Source organism: Sus scrofa, chromosome 8 (genome assembly GCF_054392235.1).
Source record: "Sus scrofa isolate SSC_HxYL_T2T_F1_AM1 chromosome 8, Sscrofa_HxYL_maternal_Yorkshire_Landrace_v2.0, whole genome shotgun sequence".
Classification (NCBI taxonomy): domain Eukaryota; kingdom Metazoa; phylum Chordata; class Mammalia; order Artiodactyla; family Suidae; genus Sus; species Sus scrofa.
Window position 1 is genome coordinate 66,250,207 of NC_139390.1, and position 26,877 is coordinate 66,277,083.

Here is a 26,877-nt window from a genome sequence, read left to right on the forward strand (position 1 = left end):
CCGCAGGTGCAGCCAAAAAAAAAAAAAAAAAAAAAAAGAATAAATAAAAATTTAAAGGGCCATCCATTTTTAAATAATCAGATACACCATCAACGACTTCTTTAAAAACATAAAAGATCGGTCTCCTTCAACAAAGGACAGTCTCAAGGGCTTGTGGAAAGGGCTGCTCTAGGCCCCTCACACTATCACACTTCAAGGAATAGAATGTAGGATACATGCCTCTAACCTGCCATCGTTTAGACCATGGTTAGACTGTACCGTGGACTAAGTCAGGATTCCTAGAACTTTTTTCAGTAGAGAAGCAGATGGCTTCATAAAAATGCTAACCCGATATCCAACAGAAGAAGAATTAATTACATAGGACTGAACGAGCTAACGAGGGAAATTTTAATGCAGGTTTTTTCGTTTTTTTGGGGGGGAGAGTGGAATATTATTAATATAGCTTTAAAGTTCTACTTCCAGAATATATAAGAAAGTGTTTTCTCTTTGTTAAGCTATCTGAAACCCAGAACAATTGAGTAAACTCTGCTTTTGTAAATTGAAATGAACTATTTTAAATGATACCTAATTCTCACTGATTATCAAATTCAGAAACTCTTAATATTTTTCTTTATTTTTATGCCAATATAGTTATTTGCATAGGTTTGATAAGAATGTGTTCCTTTTTACCAGGATGTAATAGAACAAATTGATTATACAATCATGGCCTTATCTCAAAAGTGTCGTATTTGAGAACAATGTGCATTTAATCAGATATGACAAGCTGCTTTTGAGAAACAAAAGCTGGCTTTATTGTAGAGACAATCCCTACAAAACTCTCCAAGGAAAATTGCCTGAAACCTAGTTTGCAGGGCCCAGCCTTACAGGTAGTAAGGAAAGTTACTTCCTGGTAGGTCAAGAACCTTAGAAAATGTGGAGCACTCTGAGAATAGAGAAAAATCACACACAATTTAGGACTTCTTTAGGTGACTGCGGTGGAGGAAGTATCTTGGGTTTCATTCCTCACCTTGGGCTAGTAAATAATTAAAGCTTTTACAAGTCAAATCTGAGATTAATTATGAAAATTTCCAAGCATAAGTTAACCTTATGGTGTTTGTAATTGTTAAACATTATATGGCTCTTGGGTTGCAAAAAGTTTAAGAGGCCTAAATGGTAAATTAATATCCTTCCTGCACCTGTGTAAACAATTAGGCCAAACTAGTGAGACCAGCCTTATTTTGTAATCAAGGAAATCTTTCTTTGTGATTATCATGATTACAAGGTAAGGGAAACCTGTCAGGGAATACTGTGAAAGACTGAAATGTACCAAAAAGATTAGGACTGGGGATCTTCAGTAGAAAATTATATATTGTCTAGAGCACATCTTTCTAGGTTTTCTCACTCTAAGCAGTTTGCACTTTTCATCGTCTTTGACATATTTTATAACTTTTTTTACATTGTAGAAAATCATGGCGAATAAATTTTGACCATGGAAGTTCAAATTAATTGCGTTCGGTGAAATGAAATTAATTATTGCTTTGTGGGTTTTTTTTTTATTCAATTTTGCCATTTTTGCATCTATTAAGCAAATTTATGTGAACATTCACCATGAGCCTATATTAGGTATCTGTTCTTTGGATTTTTCTGCAAACTGTTTTAACATCTTATTGGTTCCCTCGTTACTTAATGAATTACACAGAATTTTTGGCATGTGTTCGTTTAGAATATAAGTTACAATAAATAGACTGGAGAAGCCATTAAAGAAAAAGCTTAGATTTTAAAGTTTTATGTCAGCACATTTTATATATCTTTATTTTCTATAACACTGGTTGGCCTTTCTCTTAGAAACGATTTTTATGAGCACTGTTCAGTCACAGTGTTTCATTGATTTAAATTGGTTAAATGGCACAATGGTGGCATTTCTGAAGCAGTGCAAAAGTTTTGTCAACTAAAAAAATCCCTGAAATGAGAAAAACCAAACTCTCTATATTGTGTAGGGCACTTTTAAAGGTAGATTTCTAAAAACTATAATTTTTATTAGCCCATAAAATTTCGTCTCCCTGCTCTTGCTTATCGGTGCCATGACAATAAGAGACCACCAATGGTCTTAAGGACACATCACACTATTTATCAAAGTAATATAAGAAATATTAGTTTTAAAGAATGTTGACAAATATTTCATGCACAAAGAGTTCAGTGTCAATTTAAATGAGAAAAGAAGATCCCCAATGAAAATTGGCATATTAGGAGTTCTGTGCACTCCTGCCACTAAATATCATACCGGTGAAGTTTTTCAGGAGTTCCGGTTGTGGCGCAATGGAAACGAATCCAACTGGGAACCATGAGGTTGCAGGTTCAATCCCTGGCCTCACTCAGTGGGTTAAGGATCCGGCGTTGCTGTGAGCTGTGGTGTAGGTCCCCACCTACGGCTCTGATTAGACCCCTAGCCTGGGAACATCCATATGTCATGGGTGCGGCCCTAAAAAGACAAAAAGACCCCCCCCCAAAAAAGGTTTTCAAACCTTAGTAGGCATTTACCCCTACAGACATTTGTTAATAGCATATGGAATAATATTCCTCAGAAAAATGTTTTAAGGTATGCTGACTGTCATGAATCATATGTGACAGTGTAAATAAACTCCTGCTGGATCCTATAAAAATAAAATATTTTTAATGATGATTATAAATGCTTATGAGAGAAAGAAGTATAAATATAGAGAAGAGGAAATAGAAATAGAAATCATGTAATTCCATCAGGGGTGAATACTTTTTAACACTTTATGTCATTTTTATAAAAAAATGTACAAGTTCATTTTTGTAATAAAAAGGAATTATATTACATGTTCTTTTCAACAACCTCCAATTTTTCATTAGACATATTACAAATGTATTTCTAGGTTGTTAAATTTTTGTTTGTTTTTTTAGGGCCACACCTTCAGCATGTGGAAGTTCCCAGGCTAGGAGTTGAATTGGAGCTATAGCTGCCAGGCTACCCCACAAACACAGCAATTTGGGATCCTCAATCCACTGAGTGAGGCCAGGGATTGAACCTGCATCCTTGTGGATACTAGTCAGATTCTTAATCTGCTAAACCACAATAGGAACTCCCTAGGCTGTTAAATATTTGAAAACACAATTTTAATGGCTTTGTGTTAGCCTATTTATGAATGTACCATAATTTTTAGACAAATCTTATTAATGGACTTTTAAATTGGTTTGTTTTGCACTATCATAGATTCCACCGTAGATACCCTTATGGCTCTCTCTTGAGAACATCTATTAATTGCTTTTTTAGGATAAATTTCTAGTCCGAACATAGATTAGAGAGTATGCAACATTCTTGCGTTCTTGATCTATTAGAGTTTGGCATCCAGCCTCTGTTGGATATTCCAATATTGTGTTAATATTTTACTATCAGCTCTCTTTCTAGTTTTTGAAGATGTTTAAAATCATGAGCATGCCCTCAGACCTTCAACTTATTCTCAGCCAGCTGACTCCACCTCCTTCTTCTTGGAGAAAATTGAACACACACTTATTTACCTTAAGTAATTTTAAATAATTATTTGCATCACTGTCTATTCTTTTTACCATCTCTCAGATTAAAATATAAATTCTTGTTCATCTTGGATTCCATTTTTTTCTCAGAAGTCCTTCATTTTACTCAATTACTTGCTCTCTATTCTGCATCATTAGCACCCCACCTCTACTGGTTCCTTCTAGTCACCCAGAAAAACAAACAAAAAAACCTGAGCACCACAGTCCGCTCCAGCAATCTACCTTCTTCTTCTTCTCACTCCACAAAGGTCTTTAAAATGTTGTCTCAGCGTTCCCGTGTGGCTCAGAAGGTTAAGAACCCAGCTACTATCCATGAGGATGCAGGTTTGATCCCTGGCCTTGCTCACTGGGTTAAGGATCTGGCATTTCCCTGAACTGCGGTGTAGGTCGCAGATGCAACTCAGATCTTGCATTGCTACGGCTGTGGTGTAGGCCAGAAGCTGTACCTCTAATTCGACCCCTAGCCTGGGAACTTCCATATGCTATACCTGCAGCCCTACAAAAAAATTAAAATTAAAAAATAATAAATAAAAATATATTGTCTCTACTCACTGTCTCCATTTCCTTACTTCAGCTTAAGGCACAAGTAAGACCCACCTCCATCTCTTATACTGCTCTTTCCAAGGGCACATTTTTACTAATAAGTCTAATGAAACTTATCATTTGGTCCTTCTTATTTTCCCTCTCTTCAATATTTAGCACCCTTGGTTACTCTGTCTTTGAATATTTACTTTCCCACGCTTCACAGAAGTGTACTCTTCTGTTTCCCTCCTACCTTGCTAACTCCCTGATCATCCTCATTTGACAACTTCTTTTACTTTACCCATCCTTTAAACTAAGACATTTCTCAAGATCTGTACCAGGCTCTTCTGTCTTGTCTTCTCTTTATTTATTTATTTTTTGTTTTGGTTTGGTTTTTCTCTCCCATAAAACATACTCTCCCTAGGAAATAGCATCCATATTCATGAGTTTGATTATCCCAAATCTCATGTTTATCCCATCTTACAGTACTAAATATCTAATAATTTCCACGTACCAGCTATATCTTTAATCAAGTTACCTTTGCTATCTCAACCTTAGTTTTCTCATCTGTAACATGGGAGTAAGAATTCTATATCTGCCATTGGTCACCCTGTGAGGCACTGGTGAGATAATTTATGTATTTTAGTACAATATTTGGCAAAAAACAAGGGTTTAATAAGCTTAATAAGTACACTTTATTCCTAATCTGTAGTGTATTCAAAACAGTTTTGGATAAAACATTATAATGTTCAAGTAATTAGTGGAGAAAAATCCTTGGTGAATAGCAAAATTAAGACCAAAACACATTGATATGTATGTAAAAGACTGTATTAATCAAGATGAAACCAGCTGCAGTAACAGATGAACCTGATTTTTTTCAATGGCTTGACACAATAGAATTTTATTTTTTCATTTACTTAAAATACAACAGTGGGGCAAAGGCTTAGGTCCACTCATTTTTTGAGAAACTCAGACTGATGCAGATATGCTGTGCATAGAATCTGCCATTCTAGGATTTTGCAGACAGTATTTTAGCGAAATATTTTGCCACTGCTTATCTTGGGTCTCATTCTTTCTAGCCCCTGACACAAATCTTCTTGCCATCCACTGACTTCCTACTAAGCCACGATAAATCTTTCTAGGGCTTTTGTTGTTGTTGTTATTAGAGCTCCTACTCACTTCAAATGGCAATTTGTGTATTAGTTTTAGTAACATGAGCTGCCAAAGAGATACATAGCAAAATTTCAGTGGCTTACCGCAGTGATCATATCAAATTAATGGTATTTGTATAGTATCTTCCTCAATTTCTTGATAAACTATAAGTCAAGAAACATGCATTAGTTCTAGTATTATAAGCAATTAGTAACCAGCGGTATGACTTGAGTGAAGTTATTTACCTCTGTCCTTTCTCAAAAGGACATTTATATTTGCAAAATAAGGGGTGTGGTCATGGAATAAATGTTAAAATCCCTTCAACTCTATAATTTGGTTAATTTAACATTATATCAGGATATTCGTAACTATCACAGAAACAAATAGAAGAAGAAAAATGTGTGTTAGCATCAATGCTAAACAGTAGTTTAAATATGAATGAAAGAGGAGAGCAAGCTATAGTAACGTAACTTAACAAACATCCTTTGGGACATCTGTGTTCTCTAAGATGTCCCCAGTGATCCCACTTCTTGGAGTTCATAGTCTTATGCAATCCCTTCTGAGTGTGAAGCTAGACAGAATAACTTTCTCTTACGTAAAAAATGGAATATGGGGAAAGGGAAGGGATATTATTTCTGAGATTATGTTACCAAAAGATGGTAACATCTCCATTTCTCTCTCTTCCCTCTCTTTCACTCTCTCTATATTTCTCACTCTAGGGAGAAAAGCTGCCATGTTCTAAGGGCCATATGGAGAGGCACAGAGGGCAAAGAACTGATAAGACAGCAGGCAACAGTTACCTCGGAACTGAGACCTGTTGACAGGCACAAGAATGAGCTTGGAGACAGATCTTACCCACCTCCAGCTTTGCGATTACCTCAGCTCCAGTTAGTAACATTACCTTACCCTGTGATGCAGACTGACACAGAGAACCTGGGTAAGCTGAGCCCAGATTCTGGACTCACATGAATTGTGAGATCATAAATATGTGTTGTCTTAAGCCTCTATATTTTGAGATAATTCATGATGCAGCAATAGGAAAATAATAAAATTTTTCATTGGTAAACAAAGACATCATTTTTTCAAAAACAGGTACTCTGATGTAGAACGACTCACTTCTAGAAAAAAAAAGGAGCAAAAAAGAGTTTACTTTGAATTTCTTTTTGTATTTTGCCTTTGGCTACATCTAGCTCTTACCCCCAAAAAACCACTGGACTGCTAAGTCGAGAATTTTCCAAAAGTTCCCTCATGGTGCAGAGGGTTAAGTTTCTAGCGTTGTCGCAGTTGTGGCACAGGTGGCAGCTGCAGCGCAGGTCTATTCATGGACTAGGAATTTCCACATGTCAGGAGTGTGGCCAAAAAACCCTTTCCACTCTTTCATTTTTCCTTTAAAGTTCTTAGAATATTTAAATTGTGCCTGGCTGTCCCTTATCCTTCTTCATGACAATACATTTAATATTTTCTAATGGATTATCTCTTCAGTTAACATTTAAAAATAAATTTTAATAATATTCTTCTTATATAAGTGGGATATATCTTTTGGGAGTTCCTGCTGTGACGTAGTGGGTTAATGATATGGCTTATCTCTGTGGAGGTGCCATTTTGACCCCTGGCCAGATGTGGTGGGTTAAGGATCTGGCCTTGCTGCAGCTGTGAATTTGATCCCTGGCCCAGGAACTTCCATATGCAGCATGTGTGGCTCAAAAGGAAAAGAAAAGAAAAAAAAAAAATCGTATCTTTTGTTGAAATATAGTTGATATAAAATATTATGTTGCTTTCAGATATATTACATAATGATTTGACATTTGCATGCATTATGGAATGATCTCCAAGATAGCTACCACCAGCATTTGTGTGGGGGAAGGGAGTCCCAGGTGCTTCTTCCCTTTCCAAGGAACTGTCCAAGATCAGCAGGTAGGTCTGGCCCAGGTTCCTTTAAAATTACTGCCCCTGCATATAGAAGATTCTGTACTTACCCTTTAATATGAGTGGGTTGCCTACCTTGAGGTGTAGCTTTTGTCTATACCACATATCCACCGTTCCTATCCATCTTGTTGTGGTTCCTTCATTATATCTTTAATTGTGGAAAATATTTTCAGCTAGTCTTCAGGTCATTATCGTCGTTGTTCCATAAATAGTTGTAATTTTGGTGTGCCTAGAGGAAGTGGCTTCAGGCTCTTCTTACTCCATCATTTTGGCCATACCCAATAAAATTCATATTGATCATAGAAAATTGACAAAACAGATAAGAAAAGAGAAGAGAATTACTTGTATTTGCATAACCCAGAGATCTGTGATTAATGTTTTGATGAATATCCTTCAAGCTGCTCTTTTTTTTTTTTTTTTTTTTTTGTCTTTTGTCTTTTTAGCTATTTCTTGGGCTGCTCCCGCGGCATATGGAGGTTCCCAGGCTAGGGGTCTAATCAGAGCTGTAGCCGCTGGCCTACGCCAGAGCCACAGCAACGCGGGATCCGAGCCGCGTCTGCAACCTACACCACAGCTCACGGCAACGCCGGATCATTAACCCACTGAGCAAGGGCAGGGACCGAACCTGCAACCTAATGGTTCCTAGTCAGATTCGTTAACCACTGCGCCACAACGGGAACTCCCAAGCTGCTCTTTTATAATTACTTAGGTACTTTGCATTTAAACAATTCAGGAATAATACCATATTATGAATATATGTGCATTATTAATAATATACATATAGTGCTTTCTATGTGCTAAGGATTTTCTAAGCACCTCACCTCATATGTATTAACTTCTTTAATTTTCGTAAGAACATTCCATTTTTATTTTATAATGATTTTTATTTTTTCCATTATAGCTGGTTTACAGTATTCTGTCAATTTTCTACTGTACAGCATGGTGACCTAGTCACACATACACATATATATTCCTTTTCTTACATTATCATGCTCCATAATAAGTGACAAGATACAGTTCCCAGTGCTATACAGCAGGATCTCATTGTTTATCCATTCCAAAGTCAATAGTCTGGATCTATTGTCCCCACATTCCCAGTCCATCCCACTCCCCCCCCCCCCCTTGGCAACCACAAGTTTGTTCTCCATGTCCATGATTTTCTGTGGAAATGTTCATTTGTGCTATATATTAGATTCCAGTTATAAGTGATATCATATGGTATTTCTCTTTCTGACTTACATCAGTTAGTTCTGAAGTTCCATCCATCCATCTTGCTGCAAATCGCATTATTTTGTTCTTTTTATGGCTGAGCAGTATTCCAGTGTGTATATATACCACATTTTCCTAATCCAATCATCTGTGTTGGACATTTAGGTTGTTTCCATGTCTTGGCGATTGTGAAGAGAACTGCAATGAACATGCAGGTGCATGTGTCTTTTTCAAGGAAAATGTTGTCCAGATGGATGCCCAAGAGTGGGATTTCTGGGTCATATGGGAGTTCTATGTACAGTTTTCTAAGGTACCTCCATATGGTTCTCCATGGTGGTTGTTCCCTCTTACATTCCCACCAACAGTGCAGGAGGGTTCCCTTTTCTCCACACCCCCTCCAGCATTTGATTTTGTGGACTTATTAATGATGGCCATTCTGACTATTGTGAGGTGGTGGTAGCTTTGACTTGCATTTCTCTAATAATCAGTGATGTTGAGCATTTTTTCATGTGCTTGTTGGACATCTGTATATCTTCCTTGGAGAGATGTCTATTCAGGTCTTTTGCCCATTTTTCAAGTGGGTTGTTGGCTTTTTTGCTATTGAATTGTATAAGTTGTTTGTATATTTTAGAGATTAAGCCCTTGTCAGTTGCATCATTTGAAATGATTTTCTCCCATTCTGTAAGCTGTCTTGTTGGTTTTTTTTTATGCTTTCCTTTGCTGTGCAAATGCTTGTCACTTTGATTAGGTCCCATTGATTTATTTTTGCTTTTATTTCTGTTGTCTTGGGAGGCTGACCTGAGAAAACATTTGTAAGGTCAATGTCAGAGAATGTTTTGCCTATGTTCTCTTCTAGGAGTTTAATGGTGTCTTGTCTTACAGTTAAGTCTTTAAGCCATTTTGAGTTTATTTTTGTGCATGGTGTGAGGGTGCATTCCAGTTTCATTGATTTACACCCAGCCCTCCAGTTTTCCCAGCACCACTTGCTGAAAAGACTGTTTTTTCCCCATTTTATATTCTTGCTTCCTTTGTCAAAGATTCATTGACCATAGGTATCTGGGTTTATTTCTGGGTTCTCTATTCTGTTCCTTTGGTCTGTATGTCTGTTTTGGTACCAGTACCACACTGTCTTGATGACTGTGACTTTGTAATATTGCCTGAAGTCTGCAAGAATTATGCCTCCTGCTTGGTTTTTTTCCTCAGGATTGCTTTGGCAATTCTGGGTCTTTAGTGGTTCCACATAAATTTTTGGATTGTTTGTTGTATTTCTGTGAAAAATGTCCTGGGTGAGTTGATAGCCTTGAATCTATAGATTGCTTTGGATAGTATGGGCCATTTTTACAATATTAACTTTTCCAACCCAGGAGCATGGCATATCTTTCCATTTCTTTACATCTTCTTTAATTTCCTTGATTAATGTTTTATAGTCCTCAGCATTTAAGTCTTTCACCTCCTTGGTCATGTTTATTCCCTCCCAGGTTTTGATTTTTTGGGGGTGCAATTTTAAAATGTATTGTATTTTTGTATTCCTTTTCTAATATATTCATTGTTGGTATACAGAAATGTGACTGATTTTATGACCTTTCTGTTATTATTTCTGTGTACAAATAAGTAAGCTGAGGCCCAGTATATCTACATTCATATTGTTTTCTCACTGAGCAAAATGATTTAAAATTACTACTTTGTAAAAGTAAGCCTTGCTGAGGATGAAGGGAAGAAGGGATTTACATTCCCATGCAGCCACTCTGGAAAGTGTATAAAGGGGCCTCAAAATATGAGAACTAGAACTACTATATGATTCAGCAATTCCTCTTCTGAATATTTACCCAAAGAAAACAAAAACACTAGTAAGAAAAGATATATGCACTCTTATGTTCAGTGCAGCGTTATTTACAGTAGCTAAAATATATGAACAACCTAAGGGCCCATCAATATGTGAATGGATAAAGAAGATGTGAGATATACACATATATGTATATGTGTGTATATGTGTGTGTGTAGTGTGTGTGTATAATATATATACATATGCATATATATACATATATAATGGGATATTACTCAGCCATAATCTTGCTAGTAACAATATGATAGAACCAGTGGATATTATACTAAGTGAAATAAGTCAGACAGAGAAAGACATAGTGCATGATCTCACATATATGAAATCTAAAAATAGAAAACAAAAAACAAAAATATATTCATAAATGTAGAGAACAAACTGGCTGTTGCAGAGGGAAGGAAGATGAAGGGTTGAGTGATACAGGTGAATGGAATTAAAAGGTACAGAGTTCCTGTTATAAAATAAGTAAATCACAGGGAAGTAACACACAGCATAAGGAATATAGTCAAAAATGCTGTAACAACTTTGAGTAGTGACAGATGGTTACTTGACTTAGTGTGGTAAACATTTCATAATGTATTTAAATGTCAGAAGCCTAGGTTGTACACCTGAAAATAACATAATACTGTACATCAACTGTACTTCAATTTTAAAAAAAAGGGGTTTAGGGAAAATTTTTTCAAGTTAAAAATTTTTTAACTTAAAAATTTTTTTAAGTTAACTGATGGAAACTTCTTAACACATCATTAAACATATTTTACTTGTTTATATTGTAACAAAAGCCTTCTAGTAATACTTTGTCATAGGTTTTAGTAAATGATAAAAGAATATTAGAAAGCTTGACAAATCTTTAATCACTGCTTTTAACACACACATTTCTTTCATCTCTGCATAAAGCCGGTCCAGAGGTTAGCATCTCTTAGAAGTTACCTTGGGGTCCAGCTGCTGGAGAAGCATATAGATCTGCGTTAATGTCCCACGCAGTGTAATCAGGATGAAAGGGGCTATTCTGAGTTATCTACTAACTCCTTCCTCCAACACCTTAGGTCACATCTCTTTACACTTTATGAGATCTAGAAAACACATGGTCATAATATCCTTATTAAGTTCAGAGAATAATAGAGGAGCCAGAAGGTGATTTAAAACCTAAGACATATATTAGGAATTTTCGTATTCTTCTCAACTGCCAAACTCAGGAATTAGTGGAATGTCACATCAAGCAGCATTTGATAATAACAGTGACATCTCTGCTTAGAGTAAAAGTTGCCAAATACACTTATGATACTGTATTCTCTATTTTTACATAAAATATGAAAATCATATGATATAGGTAACACTTGGTGATTATAATATTGTGGCCAATTTGATTCCTAGGTGATGTAAGAAAAAGTTCATTTTTTTAATTACCTGAAAATATAAATAAATCCATAGAATACATTGAATAAACACTCTCTCAAATATGCTATAATGACATAAAATATTACTGTAATATGCTATGTATTGTGTATGTAACTATATGTTACTACAGTTTGACCAATATGGTTGTCCTTTCACAATTAACCTTCATGAAATAGAAACTTGTCTGTCTTGTACACCACTATCCCCTAGAATGGCTTTGTGCCAGGCACATGCATTATATGTATTCATTCATTTAATAAATACATATGACTATACACTATAAACAAGAAAATGAGTCACAGAGAGGCTAAATAACTTATTCAGGTTCACACAGCTAGCTTACATTGGTTTGAATTCAAGATTATGCCTGAAAAATCCACTGCCATTAAGTAGGAAGAAAAGTTCACAGTGACAGCGAGTACTTTGGAACTCACAAATCCCAGGGTCTATCCCAGGAGTTTACCACTAGGAAACATATTCAGTCACAGGTTTTTAATCACTGTCAAGATCCATACCTCCGGAGTTCCCGTTGTGGCGCAGTGGTTAACTAATCCAACTAGGAACCATGAAGTTGCGGGATTGATCCCTGACCTTGCTCAGCGGGTTAAGGATCCAGCGTTGCCCTGAGCTGTGGTGTAGGTCACAGACGTGGCTCGGATCCTGCGTTGCTGTGGCTCTGGTGTAGGGTGGTGGCTACAGCTCCGATTAGACCCCTAGCCTGGGAACCTCCATATGCCACAGGAGCAGCCCTAGAAAAGGCAAAAAGACCAAAAAAAAAAAAAAAAGATCCATACCTCCACCTGCTTATATTACAGGTATTTTGGTCTCCATTGCAGATTGTGACTCCATAAAGAATAGATTTTATGTCTTATTTCTTATGTATTACTCTGGAGCTGGTATAGTACCTTGTACACAGTAAAGACTCAGTAAAGTTCTGATGAATTGAATTTGAGATGGACAATGTGTTAATGGTAAACTAATTTATAGAAATGAATATCTTTTTTATTGGACATGGCAGAGTTTTATACAAACACACACGTAAAACACATATATGTATGTGCATGCAGGTTGATCTAATTTACTGTCAACATAGAATCAATCTCCAAACCAAGCTGAAGGGCTATGAAGTGATGTTTCTAATTTTTTATAGAGATAAAAGAATTTAAAACCAATTTAGATTTTCCAACAACAAAATAAATACTAGTCATGGTTTGAGGCTTGCACTGAAGGGCATGAATCTCAACACAGACAGAGATGCTGATTGTAAAAGCCATCTTGAAAGGCAAATACTAGAGGAAAAGTCAAACAGCTATGATATGGGGCAGGTAACAGGAACAGCCCAACTAAGTGGTTAACCTTCATGTAGATACATACTAGTACCTCCTACTGGACTTTTTTAGTACTATTACTATGCATGTGTTTACATGTATACATGTGTGTACATACAGGTATGCCTGCATACATATATGTAGCAATAGCCAGACAGACAGGCTTACACTCAGAATTGGGTCTGTCTAACCAAGGATAGATAGCAAGACCACCTATGTAGATTTGGCCTTTAGGAGGGCTTCAGTCTGGGAAGAAGAGAGACTGTAGAGAAAGGTTGTCAAGATAAAGAAACACTCCATTTTCAGAGGAAATGAAATATGAAGATATGTTGTCTCTTTTTTATCCCAGAAAAGAAAAGCAGCCATCCCAGCTACTCTGAGCTAGAGAAGAGCAAGAACTTGTTCGGTGAATCAAGACAGAAATCATTAACTCAAACTGAAGAAAACAGAGCAGAGCTAGACTTGAAGCAAAATTGATGAAACGTTAAAATTTCCTAGTTCTTCTCTTTCAGTCTCTTTCTCATCTTTTCATCTTTGTCTTCCTTAGCTTCAATAGGAAAGAGAGATATCAGACAAATTAAGGTCACACATGACAAAAGTATAGCGTCATTTAAACAATGACAACAGAAAAGTAATGACAGGAACAATGATCATCCCAAACAACAAAGTCTAGGGAACTATTGCTATTGTGCACAAAACCAAATGCTCATCTTTCAGGCATTCAATGCAAAAGAGGAATATAATAGGATACATAGCTCTCAATAGCTAGTAAGTAGAAAACCAAATTATCAGAAAAGAGACATTGCCCTAGCTCTGAAATCTGACAAGAAACATTGCATGGATCTACACTGAAACTTTTTAAAAAACCACATAGACAGTATTGTAATACGGTCTTTCAGGAGGACAAAAAAGAAGGTATTAAAGAAACTTTGGATAAAAAATGAATTCATAGAAATAAGGTAGAAAAAAATCAACAATGCAAGTGGAAATGAGACATGTAGAGGAGACAGGCAGAAATAATTACAAAAGGTAAAGAAGCACAAAGAAGATAAAAGCAGTAGAATCATTTTCACAATTGAACTGGACATGACAAAATACAGATTTCAAATGATGTAAAATCCTAACACCAATGTCTGTTACTGTAAATGTTTACACTATATTTTCCCTAGAAATATATTCATCATTTTCATATAGGTCTCTCTGGCAGAAATCATTGTTTCAATATTATTATTTTAATGTAGTGGCTACTAAATTAAAATTTCAGCTATTTTATAAAAATTCATTATATCGCCATTCAATATCTTGCTGAAAAAATCGCTCCATTATTCTAAAATGCCATATCACTTTGTAGAGCTGATCTTTTGCTAAGGTGAAGATGTAGATGGAGGAATATAGATTTTGGAATTAGATATCTTTAGTTTGCATTGAGCTCTTCAACTTATTGGCTGTTTGCCCTTGAGCAAGTTAGCCAGCCCTTGGCCTTTTAAATTTACAATATGAAGTAAATAACTCCTATATCTGTGAGGTTTTTTTTATTATTAAATGAGATCATGCATTTAATGTTCCCAGCCAGTTTCTAGGTAAGTACTAGATAAATAATACTGCTCTGCTCTGATGGGCTTGGGATGCCATATCTTAAATGAAATTCACCTGTGTTCAGGTAGCAACAAAGAAACCGTCAAAGGAATTTCCTACGTATTTATACAGTGAAAATAACTCTATGCCCATAGTTTTTAAATTGTTTCACATTCAACAGTGCATTCATTGAACATCTATTCAATATGAAAAGCATGCTGAGTAATACATGTACTAAAATAAATTTTACCTGCTTCCTCAACAGGTAATGGAGGACAGACATATTTAACTAAATATTGAGTATTAGCCACGTTCTGAGGAAAACACATGAGGCTATGGAAGTTAGAACAAATGAGAAATTTTCTAGTATTTCCAGAAAGAGCAAGGAAATAAGAAGGTTCCTGATCAACTGTGCATTTAAATATTCTGCATATTAATAAGTACATGCCACAGTATAATGATTTTGCCTCCTGTGCAGTAACATTTCTTCTCAAAAGGGTTTCAGCGACTTTATCCCAAGAAATTCATAAGTACCAGGACTCTTCAGTACAAAATAAGCAATATTTATACCACTGCAAGTTTAACTTCAGTTTTCCCAAATCAAATTGGAGGTCTGATCTCTCCTTTTCTAATAAATACAAATCAAATTTAGTCATTTTTTTATCCTTGCTCTACCACCTGAGACCCACCAGTTTTATAGAGTTTTTTTTTATTTTCATTAAAACAAATCTCTGTAATACGGCAACCACACTAGTTTAGTTCCATAAAATTATTTTAAGGTTTTTTCATGATTTATTTTATTACTTGGAAGATATTTCAAGATAATGGTTTCTCTCACGGTACCAGCAAACTTTTTTTCTTATAATTGTTTAAGGAAGTTTTTTTTTTTTTTTTTTAATTTCAACAAATGTCTCTCATAATATTTGTAATAACGTCCTGACAGAGCATAGAACTCTCCAGTGCACCAGGGTGGGCTACAGAAAAGTAATTCCTCCAGCTCACTTACCATAAGCTTCCTGCTGTTCCCAGGAGTTGTGTAAGGTTGGAATCCTGCTGCTAGTTCAAAGGCTGGTTGGCCAATTGCAGAATTATTCTTGAAGTTTTAAGTGTTGAAGTGGAAATAACAGCACATGCAAGGTTAAGCCACACAAACCAATTTCACTAAGGGAATGGAAAACTAATTCTAATGGAAAATGAAAACGATATTTTTAGGCATTCATATGTTCAGAAAATATTTATTGAACATTGCTATATGCCAGGCCCTCTTTTACTTGTTGGGAAAATGTCAATAAGAAAAACCAAAAAAGTTCTCATCCTCCAAAAGCTTATGTTCTGATGGGAGGACAGTTATAAATTGGGGCCAAGTTATCCATTATGAACAGAGCCTAAACCCACGATACCTCCAAGGGGCCATAAAAATATTTTAATTTATTTTTAAACCAGGAGAAAAATATGAATATTATAATAATGCATCCATCCTGTGTTATATTATTCTTTATACCAAGGCAGCATAAAGCCATAAAATATAAAATATTTTTTTATGGAGGAAGGGGCAAAAGTGCCTTTAAACCACTGAAGTCATATTGCAGACTTGTATAAACACAAATGAATAAGTAATTATGTAGTATATTATGAGAAGTTCTGTAGAGGAAAAAAAAGGAAGTGTGATAAGAGTGTTGGATAAAATTATTTGTAATTTTAAACAGAGGTTAGAGAAAGCATCATGAGCAATAATGTTTGTGCACAGCGTGGTCCAAGGGCAGAGAGAGGCTTCCTGGAATGTAGAAGGAACAAGGAGGTGATTATGACCATAGCAAAGTGACATCTGGGGAGAGGAGGTAAAGATGTGGCCCTTGAGGTGATGGGAGTCAGACTGTATTGTGCCTTGTCGGACACTTAAGATTGATTCTGAGCAATGCAGGGAACAACCAGGGGATTTAAGGCAAAGCCATTGTTAGGAGTTGAACAGCATACCCTCAAAAGTTATACTGATGTGTTAACCCCGGGTACCTGAAAATTTGACCTTATTTAGAAATGGGGTCTTTGTGGATATAATCAAGTTAAGATGAATGAGGTCATTAGGGCAAGTCTTAATCCAATACAACCAGTGTCTCTATAAGAAAAGGAAAACAACACATGAAGACAGAGACACACAGGGAGGACAACATGTGAGGACAAAAGCCGAACTGGGGAGATATAGCTGCCAACTACAGAATGCTGAGGACTGACAGTCACCCTCAGAAGCAAAGAGGCAAGGAAGTACTCTCTCCAGAGTTTCAGAGGCAGCAGAGTCTGCTGACATCTTGATTTCCAACGTCTAGCAGAACTGTGAGACAATAGACTGCTGTTGTTTTAAGTTATCCAGTTTGTGGTACTTTGTTACAGTAGCTCTAGGAAACTAATACAGTCAATTTATTCCAACAGCATGTCTCTGGCTGAGGGTCAGACTGAATGTCAAGACTACAGTATAGCAAGGGTAGGAACTAGGAGGCTCCCTTAGGTCACATGTTCTGAGAAGCTGATTCTAAGATCCACAATTGCAAACAGAAGGTTTATCCACAAGTGCTTTCAGGAAAAATACAGGGTGGGAAAGGGGGTGGCAGGGGACATAATCTTGAATGAGACGTCCCCCTACAGTAAGGGAAGGAAATATTTGAGGTACTGATCTGTGGGCAGCTACTTTCTTCCGGTCATGGAGATGAATACTTTTGTCCTGGGGGAGAAGGAATATGTAAGGTGCTTTGTATCATCTCCGGAAGATACTGCATTTATGAGAGAGAAATTCAAACAGCCTGGGAGAACATGGAAATCTGTGTGTGTGAACAGTGTAATTGTGTGTGTGTGTGTCTTCCTGTGTGTGTGTGTGTCCTAGCAAGGATCCTACATTTGCATAGCACTCTATAACACACTAAATGTATAATACACCAACCTTGTAATGCAGGTAGGACAGATATTTTAAAATACTAATTTTTCCAATAGATGAAATAAAACCTAGAAATATCATCTGACTTGCTCAATACTCAGTGAGTTAGTGGTAAGGACAAGACTGAAATATGGCCTCTGAATCCAAGGCCTGAGTTCTTTGTACCACGTCATACAGCCTAAGTATTACTTCAGTTATATAGCAGTGATCAAACTCCACAATTCTGCATAGTCTTTTTGTTTTGTTTTTTTTTTGTTTTTCGTCTTTTTAGGGCCGCAGCCATGGCATTTGGAGGTTCCCAGGCTAGGGGGTCTAATCAGAGCTACAGCTCCCAGCCTACACCACAGCCACAGCAAAGTGGAACTCAAGCCGCGTCTGTGACCTACACCACAGCTCACAGCAATGCCAGATCCTTAGCCCATTTTGCGGGACCAGGGATCGAACCCACAACCTCATGGTTACTAGTCAGGTTCATTAACCACTGAGCCACGACGGGAACTCCCTCTGCATAGTCTTTAATTATTTCAGAACCACCAAGAGAGTGTGTGCCAAGCACTGCAGAGTTGTTTATCGAACTCACATCCATTTCTTCCTGGATCTAAAGCTACACCTCATTTCCAACCTCCTTTACAATGTAGGCATATGACTGAGTTCTTGTGAATAGAAACTGAGCAGTGAATGATAAGAATCATACAGGCTCATAAATAAAATGCTAAGAAGTTGTCCCTCTCCTCTGTTGCCCATGATCTTCCCAGTACAATGACAAAAGCCAAGCATTGAAGATGGTGAGTGTCCATTAGTGTGAATCTCTGAATGTTTGAAAGGGACAAAGAGACCTGTATACCAGCCCCCACTACAGTGAAATAGAGTCCTAATTCAGGGTTTTTCCTAACCATTAGAGAATCAGAAACACAGTAGGCATATCTTAGTGTAAGATGTATAGCATAGGCTTGGAATTTTATTTCGTGATAGTCACATAAACATAACTAATATATCTTATTCAAATCCAATATTAAATAACAACAATATACCAAGTTGTTGACATGTACACACGTAATCTGTTCTCCATTTTGTGGAAAAAATATTACTTTATTTTTCTGGTTGTTAAATCCCTGAGACAGCTTGAAATAACATAAATACCTAATTAGCAAATAAATAAATACTTGAGGTTTATATCATTACAATTTGACAACATACCAGAGAAGGAGGGAAATTTTCTCTATTTAGTTGTTCATTATTTTAATTTACTTTAAATAAAATAAATATTATATTTTACTTTATTTATTTATTTTTTATTTTATGGCTGGATGCACCTGTGGCATATGAAAATTCCCAGGTTGGGGGTCAAATCGGAGCTGCAGCTGCTGGCCTTTGCCACAGCCACAGCAATGCCAAACCCAAGCTGCATCTGTGAACTGCACTGCAGTTTGAGGCAATTCAGGATCCTTAACCCATTGAGCAAGGCCCAGGATCAAATCACATCCTCAAGGACACTATGTCGGGTTCTTAAGCTGAGCCACAATAGAAACTCTCATATGTTCGTATTTTAAAAATTGCAGGGAAGGACTCTCAATAGTCTGGCTTAAGTCACATGGCCATCCATAACCAATCACTGGTGTAGAGCTGGTTACACTGTGTGATTTAGCCTGGATGATCTGCCTTCTCTAGGTGGGCTGGGTACCACAATGGGCAGATCATTACCAATATTTAAAGTGCAGAGGAAAAGGACACCCAAGGAGGAGGTATTATATTTCCAGAAGTAGGAAGAGGGAAATGACAGACAAAACCCATTGATAACTATAACAAAGTTATGCTGGCTTCATTAAAAAGGAGAATATGCTATAATACCTTAGGGGCTGTTTTCCAGAAACTAGGTACCATAATTTGTATCTGGATCTTAGGAAGGAAACAGAACCCAGGTCCACAAAGCTATCCAAAATCACTCTATGTATTTCATGTAGGCTTTTCATTCTGTATGTATTTTATATTTCTTTCTGCAGATTAGGATTCTCGTCATTTCTGCAGGGTGGCTAAAGACAAGTTCAACTGATGATAGAATAGTCCAGGTCTTCCATCAAAAGCAAACTATCTTTGAAGGAAGGATCAAGATGGCAGGAAAGTAAGATGTCGTGCTCAGCTTCTCCCACAAACACATCAAAAAAACACATCTACATGTAAAATATTTTACAGAGAACATCTACTGAATGCTGGCAGAAGAATTTAAACCTCCAAAAAGGGCAAGAAACTCTTGACATAACTGGGTAGAACAAAAGAAAAAAAGAGAGAGAAAAGGAATCAGGCTGGGACTAGCATTTCTGAGAGGGAGCTGTGAAAGAGAAAAGGAACCCACACCCTGGGAAGCCACTTAACAGATCAGGAGAACAGTTGAGGTGGTGGGACCTCAAAGTCACCAAGAAAAGTGCAACAGCGGGCCAGAGGAGGGCAAAGTAGAGTGAAAGCCACACAGATCATCTGAACCACCACCCCAGACACCGCAGCCTGAGACATTCAGGTGGGGGCTGGGCACTGAGATTCAGGCTCTGGAGGTCATTGCCAGAGAGAGGACTAGGGTTGGCTGTAGAGACAGCTTGAGGGGCTAAGGAGTGGTGTGTCACAGGTGGGGGGAAGTGTGCTCTGGGCTAGGGAGTGGAACCCCATGGTGGAGAGAACCTGGAAGGAGGCCTGGGCCCACAGGAGAAGCAAGGCACCATTGTTGGTGAGGGTGAGAGGAGGAGGGGTGGACTGCCATAGAAAACTCCCTGTGCACGTGCGCATGTGGACTCTCAGAGTGCAGTGTGCCTCTGGTGCAGGCTACAGGTGGCTAGAAATCTTCAGCTAGAGCTACAGGAAACCCAGCACTTCCTGTGCTGGTTATGGTAGCCAGGCACCTCTTGTATGGGCAGTGGGAGGCCAAGTGCTATGTGGTGCATCTTGCATGATCTACAGGCAGCAGGGACAGATCACAGTGGTCATCTCGGAGACCAGAGGAAGGTGTGGCCTGCCACCACCAGGGGCCTGTGAGTGGGCTCCAACTGCGGCCCCAGTCACCTCAGGTGTTGGCAAAAAAAAAAAAAAAAAAAAATATATGGCACTGCAACAAAGCACCACCCACTGTTGCTCTCACTCTCCTGGGAACACACCCACCCTTCCACCCTGCTGCCGCCACTGCCAAATGCTCACTCTGGGCAGTACCCAGAGGCTTGATCACTAACCCTTCCCAAGACCCTGTAACTAGGAGCAGCCTGTGCATCACCTCCTGTATGGGCTAAGCAGGATGTTGTGCTTCCTGCATAGTCTACAGGTGTCGGGGGCAAACCACTGCAGTTATCTCTGACTCCAGAGGTAGGTGTGACCAGCCACCACTAGGGGTCCATGAAGAGGCACCACTTGCAGCCCCAGTCACCTCAAGGGCACCACAGAGGAGGGCATTGTGACTGAACACATCTGTTGTTGCACCTGCACCCCTGAGAACACCCCAGCCCTGCTGCTGCCACTGCCCACATTCTTGATCATTGTTACTTCCCAGGATCCTGCAACTAGGAGCAGCCTGTGCAGCACCTCCAGTGTGGGCTAAGAAGGAGGAATTGCTTCTTACATAGTCTACCAGCGGCAAGGTCAAACCACCCTAGTTATCACTGATTTCAGAGGTGGGCGTGGCCAGCTACCATTAAGTGGTCCCTGAACAGGCACCACGTGCAGCCCCAATCACCTCAGAGGACGGCATTACTTTAGAACACTACATGTTGTTGCTCTCACTCCCTTCGGAACTCACACACCCTGCCACTGCATTGCCAAATGCTCTGGGCACCTCAGTAATCTGCCTAACGCACATTACCACTTACCAGGGCCTTGCAGCTAGGAGTAGCCTGTGCAACCAACCTGCAGGTCCTTGCTGCTGTTAAGAGTCCAGCAACCAGGCACTGATTACTAGCCATACTCATTGCCTCCTTCTCCCTGGAAACACACTCAGCACCTTGAAGATAACAGCCTGCTCACACCAAGGAAAGAGATGGAAAACATCTAAACTCCCACACCAAAAATAAATAGTAACCGCCCACAAAATACAAAAGGGGTGCTCTTGCATAGAAGTAGCCCTCCAAGACTACAGTTTGGCTTCCCTAAACTCACAGAAAAAGAAAAATGTAAGAAGATGAAAAAGCTCAGGAACCACTTCCAGTTAAAAGAACAGAAGAATTCATCTGAAGCAGCAAACAATGAAACAGACCTCTGCAGTCTGACAGACACTGAGTTCAAATAGGAGATAATGACAATACTGAAGAAATTAAAGCTGAATATCAAAGAATTAAGAGTGGATATGAACAATAATACAAATTACTTTAGAAAGGAACTAGAAAATATAAGAAGGAATGTGGAAAAATTATAAAATTCATTTGCAGAGATGCAAATTGAGCTAAAGGCACTAAAGAGCAGAATGAATAATGCAGAGGAACGAATTAGTGACATGGAAGATAGAATAATGGAAATCACCTAATCAAGACAGCATACAGAAAACCAAATGAAAAAACACAAAAGCAATGTAAAAGATCTATGGGATAATATAAAGCAGGCCAATCAAGACATAATAGTAATTCCAGAAGGAGAAGAAAGAGAAAAGGGGATGGAACATATATTTGAAGAAATTATGTCTGGAAACTTTCCAAATATAAAGGAAACTGATATCAAGATACAGGAAGCACAGAGGGCCCCAAAGAAGTTGAACCCAAATAGGACCACAGCAAGATATGTTGTAGTAAAAATGGCAAAAATAAAGATAAAGAAAGATTCTAAAGGCAACAAGAGGAAAACAAAACATTGAATATAAGGGACTCCACATAAGGCTATCAGCTGATTTCTCTACAGAAACACTATAGGCCAGAAAGGAGTGGAAAGATATATTTAAAGTGCTGAAAGGAAAAAATTTGCAGCCTATAATACTCTATCCAGCAAAAATATCATTTAAAATAGAAGGAGAAATAAAGAATTTCTCCAACAAACAAAAGCTAAAAGAGTACAGCAATACTAAACCCATTCCAAAAGAAATACTGAAAGGACTTCTTTAAGTAAAAAAAAAAAGGTAAGACGAAATAGGATAGAGGAAACCACAAATGAAAAGCAATCACCTAAATAAGCCAGCATATAGATCTAAGAGTGGACAAACAAACAAACAAAAAAAACCCAAAAAACTACTATAAAAAACAGAACAACTGGAAGACAAGGTTTAATGGCAATAAATGCATATCAATAATTACTTTAAATGTCAATTGACTGAATGCTCCAATCAAAAGACACAGAGTGGGAGATTGGTTAAAAGAGCACAAACCGGAGTTCCTGTCGTGGCGCAGTGGTTAACGAATCCGACTAGGAACCACGAGGTTGCGGGTTCCGTCCCTGCCCTTGCTCAGTGGTTAACGATCCGGCGTTGCCCTGAGCTGTGGTGTAGGTTGCAGACGCGGCTCGGATCCCGCGTTGCTGTGGCTCTGGCGTAGGCCGGTGGCTACAGCTCCGATTCGACCCCTAGCCTGGGAACCTCCATATGCCGCGGGAGCGGCCCAAGAAATAAGCAACAACAACAACAAAAGACAAAAAAAAAAAAAAAAAGAGCACAAACCTATAATCTGCTGTCTACAAGAGACCCAACTTGGGGCAAAGGACACATACAGATTGAAAGTGAGGGGACGGGAAAAGCTACTTCATGCCAATTGACAAGACAGGAAAGCAGGAGTTGCAATACTCATATCAGTCAAAATAGACTTTAAAATGAAGGCCATAGAGAAAGACAAAGATGGACACAATTTAATGGTAAAAGGATCTATTCAAGAAGAGGATATTATAATTTTCAATATATATGCATCTAATATAGGAGCACCCAGATAACCTATGACAATTACTAACACACATAAAAGGAGAAATTGATGGGAATACAATCATAGTAGGAGACTTTAACACCCCACTCACATCAATGGACAGATCTTCTAGACAGAGAATCAATAAGGCAACAGAGATCCTAAATGACACAATAGAAAAGTTAGATTTAAATGACATTTTCAGGGCTTTACATCCAAAAAAATCAGAATATACATTCTTCTCAAGTGCACAGGGAACATTCTCAAGGATTGATCACATATTGGGGCCCGATGCTAACTCAAAAAATTTAAGAGTATAGAAATTATTTCAGGAATCTTCTTTGACCACAATGGCATGGAACTAGAAATCAACCACAGGAAAAGAAATGAGAAAAAACCCCAACTACATGGAGACTAAACAACATGTTACTAAAAAACCAATGGGTCAATGAAATCAAGAAGGAAATTTAAAAATACCTCTAGATGAATGATAATGAAGACAAAACCACTCAAAATCTATGGGCTTCCACAAAAGCTGTGCTCAGAGGGAAATTCATAGCTATACAGGCCTTCTTCAAAAAAGAAGAAAGATCTCAAATCAACAACTTAACCCACTACCTAAATGAATCAGAAAAAAGAAGAACAAAACCTAAAGTCAGCAGAAGGAAGGAAATCATAAAGATTAGAGAGGAAATCAATAAAATAGAGATTCAAAAAATAATAGGAAAAAACCAATAAAACCAAGAACTCGTTCCTTGAAAAGGTAAACAAAATTGACAAACCTCTGGCTACACTCACCAAGAAGAGGAGAGAAAAAACCCAAATAAACAGAATAAGAAATGAAAAAGGAGAAATTATGACAGATGCTTCATTAATACAAAAAACCATAAAAGAATACTATGAACAAATATATGCCAACAAATGGACAACTTTCTAGAGACATACAGCCTGCCAAAACTGAATCAAGAAGAAACAGATCAACTGAACAGACTGATCACTAGAAATGAAACTGAATATGTCATAAAAAACACTCCCTACAAATAAAAGTCCAGGACCAGATGGCTTCACAGGCAAATTCCACAAAGCATACAAAAAGGAACTTTGTACATCCTCCTTAAACTTTTTCAAAAGGTTGAAGAAGGAACACTCTCAAAGACCTTTTATGATGCCACCATCACCTTAATTCCAAAACCAGACAAAGATTCCACCAAAAAAGAAAACTATAGACCAACATCTTTGATGAATATAGATGCAAAAATTCTCAACAAAATTTTAGCCAACCGAATCCAACAACATATAAAAAAGATCATACACCACGACCAGATGGGATTCATCCCAGGTTCACAAGGATGGATCAATATACATAAATCAATCAACATCATAAACCACATTAACAAAAGAAGAGTCAAAAACCACATGATCATCTCAAAAGATACAGAAAAAACCACTTGACAAAGCCTAACATCCATTCATGATAAAAACTTTTACCAAAGTGGGTATAGAGGGAACATACCTTAACATAATAAAAGCCATTATGACAAACTCACAGCAAATAAAATACTCAGTGGAGAAAAGCTGAAAACCTTGCCCACTAAAATCTGGAACAAGAGAAGGATGCCCATTCTTACCACTTTTATTCAACATGGTTTGGGGAGTACTAGCCACAACAATCAAACAAAAGAAATAAAATGTATCCAGATTGGAAGAGAAGAGGTAAAACTGTCACTGTATGCAGATGACCATATACTGTCTATAGAAAACCCTAAGGACTCAACCCAAAAACCACTCAAATTGATCAACAAATTCAGCCAAGTAGTAGGATAATAAGATTAACATTGAGAAATCAGTCTAATTTCTTTATACTAACAATGAAATATTAGAAAAGGAGTACAAAAATATAATACCTTTTAAAATTGCACCTGGGAATACACCTCACCAAGGAGGTAAAAGACTTACATGCTGAGAACTATAAAACATTAATCAAGGAAATTAAAGAAGATGTAAAGAAATGGAAATCTAGTCCATGCTCCTGGGTTGGAAAAGATAATATTGTAAAAATGGCCATACTACCCAAAACAATCTACAGATTCAAGCAAATCCCTATCAACTCACCCAGGACATTTTTCACAGAAATACAACAAACAATCCAAAAATTTATGTGGAACCACTAAAGACCCAGAATTGCCAAAGCAATCCTGAGGAAAAAAACCAAGCAGGAGGCATAATTCTTGCAGACTTCAGGCAATATTACAAAGTCACAGTCATCAAGACAGTGTGGTACTGGTACCAAAACAGACATACAGACCAAAGGAACAGAATAGAGAACCCAGAAATAAACCCAGATACCTATGGTCAATGAATCTTTGACAAAGGAAGCAAGAATATAAAATGGGGAAAAAACAGTCTTTTCAGCAAGTGGTGCTGGGAAAACTGGAGGGCTGGGTGTAAATCAATGAAACTGGAATGCACCCTCACACCATGCACAAAAATAAACTCAAAATGGCTTAAAGACTTAACTGTAAGACAAGACACCATTAAACTCCTAGAAGAGAACATAGGCAAAACATTCTCTGACATTGACCTTACAAATGTTTTCTCAGGTCAGCCTCCCAAGACAACAGAAATAAAAGCAAAAATAAATCAATGGGACCTAATCAAAGTGACAAGCATTTGCACAGCAAAGGAAAGCATAAAAAAAAAACCAACAAGACAGCTTACAGAATGGGAGAAAATCATTTCAAATGATGCAACTGACAAGGGCTTAATCTCTAAAATATACAAACAACTTATACAATTCAATAGCAAAAAAGCCAACAACCCACTTGAAAAATGGGCAAAAGACCTGAATAGACATCTCTCCAAGGAAGATATACAGATGTCCAACAAGCACATGAAAAAATGCTCAACATCACTGATTATTAGAGAAATGCAAGTCAAAGCTACCACCACCTCACAATAGTCAGAATGGCCATCATTAATAAGTCCACAAAATCAAATGCTGGAGGGGGTGTGGAGAAAAGGGAACCCTCCTGCACTGTTGGTGGGAATGTAAGAGGGAACAACCACCATGGAGAACCATATGGAGGTACCTTAGAAAACTGTACATAGAACTCCCATATGACCCAGAAATCCCACTCTTGGGCATCCATCTGGACAACATTTTCCTTGAAAAAGACACATGCACCTGCATGTTCATTGCAGTTCTCTTCACAATCGCCAAGACATGGAAACAACCTAAATGTCCAACACAGATGATTGGATTAGGAAAATGTGGTATATATACACACTGGAATACTGCTCAGCCATAAAAAGAACAAAATAATGCGATTTGCAGCAACATGGATGGAACTAGAGACTCTCATACTGAGTGAAGTAAGTCAGAAAGAGAAAGACAAATACCATATGATATCACTGATATCTGGAATCTAATATATGGCACAAATGAACCTTTCTACAGAAAAGAAAATCTTGGACTTGGAGAATAGACTTGTGGTTGCCAAGGGGATGGGGGAGGGAGTGGATGTACTGGGAATTTGGGGTTAATAGATACAAACTATTGCCTTTGTAATGGATTAGCAATGAGATCCTGCTGTATACCACTGGGAACTTTATCTTGTCACTTATTAT